The sequence below is a fragment of the Rhinoraja longicauda genome, unplaced genomic scaffold (assembly GCF_053455715.1).
Source record: "Rhinoraja longicauda isolate Sanriku21f unplaced genomic scaffold, sRhiLon1.1 Scf000399, whole genome shotgun sequence".
Lineage (NCBI taxonomy): Eukaryota > Metazoa > Chordata > Chondrichthyes > Rajiformes > Arhynchobatidae > Rhinoraja > Rhinoraja longicauda.
The window spans coordinates 30,001-35,000 of record NW_027601616.1 but is presented as its reverse complement, the minus strand read 5'-3'; positions in this window follow the sequence as shown (position 1 = coordinate 35,000).

Here is a 5,000-nt window from a genome sequence, read left to right as displayed (position 1 = left end):
ACTTTAAACGGCGCCGTCTTCGGCGTGGACGGCATGAACCAAGTCGGCAAGCATCGTCACCCAGCACACAGACGTCCACTAACAATTCCTCCCCCCTGCAAATTGCGCGCCGCGAACGGCAGTACTTTCAAGTATGCCGCCTTCGGCGGGGACATCGTGAACCAAATCGGCAGGCAGGCGTCGTCAGCCGGTCGACCGACCCCCAGTTGCATTGCCCCAACGGCCATTGTGCACTTCGAACAGAACAGTGCTTTTAAAATATTCCGCCTGCCGCGTGTACATCATGAAACAAATGGAAAGGACGAACCGGGCGTGCAACCGATGCACGGAGAGTGACAGGTCGTCAAGCAAGTCCGTGGCAATCCGTCGGCCGACTCGGCCGCGGCCAGCAGAGGCGTTTTGGCCCGGGCGCGCCGAACTTTGCGCGCCCTCGGTATGCGTAACACTAGCACATGCCTTCAAAACTCACTACAAAATAACCCCAAAGTATGCCGCCTTCCCCGTGGGCCTTGTTACCAATATCTTGCCCTGCTTCCTGATGCCCTTATGGGGTCGGCTCTGTTCTTGCAGAACCCTCAGGTGGTGCAGAGTCTGGGCCATTTTATCAATATCTTGCCCTGATTCCTGATGCCCTTATGGGGTCGGCTCTGTTCTTGCAGAACCCTGAGGTGGTGCAGAGTCTGCGCCTTGTTATCAATATCTTGCCCTGCTTCCTGAAACCCTTATGGGGTTGGTTCTGTTACAAAACCCTCAGGTGGTGCAGAGTCTGGGCCACTTTATAAATAACTCTGCCTGCATTAGGGTCAGGGTCAGGGTTAGGGTTAGGGTTAGGGTTAGGGTTAGGGTTAGGGTTAGGGTTAGGGTTAGGGTTAGGGTTAGGGTTAGGGTTAGGGTTAGGGTTAGGGTTAGGGTTAGGGTTAGGGTTAGGGGTAGGGGTAGGGGTAGCGGTAGGGGTAGGGGTAGGGGTAGGGGTAGTTTGAACTACTGCCGCTCCAGGCGCGCACTGTGCGTGGGTAATTTTCAGTGGGCGTCGGTGTGCTGGGTGACGATGCCGCCCAGACTCTGCACCACCTGAGGGATCTGCAAGAACAGAGCCGAACCCGCAAGGGTATCGGGAAGCAGGGCAAGATATTGATAACAAGGCCCAGACTCTGCACCACCCGAGGGTTCTGCAAGAACAGAGCCGACCCCATAAGGGTATCAGGAAGCAGGGTGAGATAGTGACACCATTTGTAAAACCGGCAAATCCCACCCAGGAAACATTGCAAAAATTGGCCTCTAATGCTGGAACGTGGGTAAAGCCAAACAAACACGACACGTTTTAAAAGAACGTTACTAAAACAGCCTGGGATATGCCCATGACAAAGGATAGGCCGAACCTCACCAGAAAAAAAGAGAGGGAGACCACGGCAGAGCTGAGGGATAAACATGAGATGGTGATAAAACCAGCAGACGAGGGGAGCAGTAGGGTTACAAATTAATGTCAATATGGGGCCTGCTCCCACTGGGTAATAGACAAAAACATAGAACAGGGTGACAGGAGAGACTGGATAGCACAGAGGATAACCCGTGAGCGAAATAATGGGGTGTATGCAGTTCAATGTAAGGAGTGTACCTTACGGTACATAGGCGAAACAGGTAAAACAGCCTCAGCGGTGATCGACGTGTCAAAGAGGAGTCACAAAGACGGGCAAAATAAAGTGGTTGATTATAGACAATAGACAATAGACAATAGGTGCAGGAGTCGGCCATTCAGCCCTTCGAGCCAGCACCGCCATTCAATGCGATCATGGCTGATCACTCTCAATCAGTACCCCGTTCCTGCCTTCTCCCCATACCCCCTCACTCCGTTATCCTTAAGAGCTCTATCCAGCTCTCTCTTGAAAGCATCCAACGAACTGGCCTCCACTGCCTTCTGAGGCAGAGAATTCCACACCTTCACCACTCTCTGACTGAAAAGGTTCTTCCTCATCTCCGTTCTAAATGGCCTACCCCTTATTCTTAAACGGTGGCCCCTTGTTCTGGACTCCCCCAACATTGGGAACATGTTTCCTGCCTCTAATGTGTCCAATCCCCTAATTATCGTATATGTTTCAATAAGATCCCCCCTCATTCTTCTAAATACCAGTGTATACAAGCCCAATCGCTCCAGCCTTTCAACATACGACCGTCCCGCCATTCCGGGAATTAACCTAGTGAACCTACGCTGCACGCCCTCCATAGCAAGAATATCCTTCCTCAAATTTGGAGACCAAAACTGCACACAGTACTCCAGGTGCGGTCTCACCAGGGCCCGCTACAACTGTAGAAGGACCTCTTTGCTCCTATACTCAACTCCTCTGGTTACGAAGGCCAACATTCCATTGGCTTTCTTCACTGCCTGCTGTACCTGCATGCTTCCTTTCATTGACTGATGCACTAGGACATCCAGATCTCGTTGAACTCCCCCTCCTCCTAACTTGACACCATTCAGACAATAATCTGCCTTTCTACTCTTACTTCCAAAGTGAATAACCTCGCACTTATCTACATTAAACTGCATCTGCCATGTATCCGCCCACTCACACAACCTGTCCAAGTCATCCTGCAGCCTTATTGCATCTTCCTCACAATTCACACTACCCTCCAGCTTAGTATCATCTGCAAATTTGCTAATGGTACTTTTAATCCCTCCGTCTAAGTCATTAATGCATATCGTAAATAGCTGGGGTCCCAGCACCGAACCTTGCGGTACCCCACTGGTCACTGCCTGCCATTCCGAGAGGGACCCATTTATACCCACTCTTTGCTTTCCGTCTGTCAACCAATTTTCTATCCATGTCAGTACCCTACCCCCAATACCACGTGCCCTAATTTTGCCCACTAATCTCCTATGTGGGAGCTTGTCGAAGGCTTTCTGAAAGTCGAGGTACACCACGTCCACTGACTCTCCCCTGTCAATTTTCCTAGTTACATCCTCAAAACATTCCAGTAGATTTGTCAAGCATGATTTCCCCTTCGTAAATCCATGCTGACTCGCAATGATCCTGTTACTGCTATCCAAATGCTCAGCAATTTCGTCTTTTCTAATTGACTCCAGCATCTTCCCCACCACTGATGTCAGACTAACTGGTCTATAATTACCCGTTTTCTCTCTCCCTCCCTTCTTAAAAAGTGGGATAACATTTGCTATCCTCCAATCCACAGGAACTGATCCTGAATCTATATAGAACATTGAAAAATGATCTCCAATGCTTCCACTATTTCTAGAGCCACCTCCTTAGGTACCCTGGGATGCAGACCATCAGGCCCTGGGGATTTATCAGCCTTCAGTCCCATCAGTCTACCCAAAACCATTTCCTGCCTAATGTGGATTTCCTTCAGTTCCTCCATCACCCTAGGTTCTCCGGCCCCTAGAACATTTGGGAGATTGTGTGTATCTTCCTCAGTGAAGACAGACCCAAAGTAACGGTTTAACTCGTCTGCCATTTCTTTGTTCCCCATAATAAATTCCCCCGTTTCTGTCTTCAAGGGACCCACATTTGCCTTGACTATTTTTTCCCTCTTCACGTACCTAAAAAAACTTTTGCTATCCTCCTTTATATTATTGGCTAGTTTACCCTCGCACCTCATCTTTTCTCCCCGCATTGCCTCTTTAGTTAACTTTTGTTGCTCTTTAAAAGAGTCCCAATCCTCTGTCTTCCCACTCTTCTTTGCTATGTTATACCTCCTCTCCTTAATTTTTATGCTGTCCCTGACTTCCCTTGTCAGCCACAGGTGTCTCTTACTCCCCTTAGAGTCTTTCCACCTCTTTGGAATAAATTGATCCTGCAACCTCTGCATTATTCCCTGGAATACCTGCCATTGCTGTTCTACCGTCTTCCCTGCTAGGGCCTCCTTCCAGTCAATTTTGGCCAGCTCCCGCCTCATGCCTCTGTAATCCCCTTTGCTATACTGTAATACAGACACTTCCGATTTTCCCTTCTACCTTTCCATTTGCAGAGTAAAACTTATCGTGTTGTGATCACTGCCTCCTAACGGCTCTTTTACCTCTAGTCCCCTTATCAGATCAGGATCATTAAAAACACTCACTCTATTGGCCGTGATTTAACCTAGCACACAGTGTTGCAAAGCCCATGCAAAGTCCAGTGGGCCAAGCAAACAAATAAGATAGATCTGGCTCGGCGTTCCACATCTCCACATCGTCACCCAGCACGCCGACGCCCATTAACAATTCCCCCGCAAATTGTGCACCTCGAGCGGCAGTACTTTAAACGGCGCCGTCTTCGGCGTGGACGGCATGAACCAAGTCGGCAAGCATCGTCACCTAGCACACAGACGTGCACTAACAATTCCTCCCCCCGCAAATTGCGCGCCGCGAACGGCGGTACTTTCAAGTATGCCGCCTTCGGCGGGGACATCGTGAACCAAATCGGCAGGCAGGCGTCGTCAGCCGGTCGACCGACCCCCAGCTGCATTTCCCCAACGGACATTGTGCACTTCGTACAGAACAGTGCTTTTAAAATATTCCGCCTGCCGCGTGGACATCATGAACCAAATGAGCAGGCAGGCATCATATCATATCATATCATACACATACAGCCGGAAACAGGCCTTTTCGGCCCTCCAAGTCCGTGCCGCCCAGCGATCCCCGTACATTAACATTATCCTATACCCACTAGGGACAGTCAGCCCCCAGCACAACGACGCCCCCGCTAACAATTCCCCACGCACATGGTGCGCTCGAGCTGCAGCACTTTAAAGTACGCCGCCTTCGGCGGGGACATCGTGAACCAAAGGAGCAGGCAGCCATGGTCACCGCCAGCACAACGACGGCGCCGCTAACAATTCCCCGCGCACCTTGTGCGCTCGAGCTGCAGTACTTTAAAGTACGCCGCCTTCGGCGGGGACATCGTGAACCAAAGGAGCAGGCAGCCATGGTCACCGCCAGCACAACCACGGCGCCGCTAACAATTCCACGCGCACCTTGTGCGCTCGAGCTGCAGTACTTTAAAGTACGC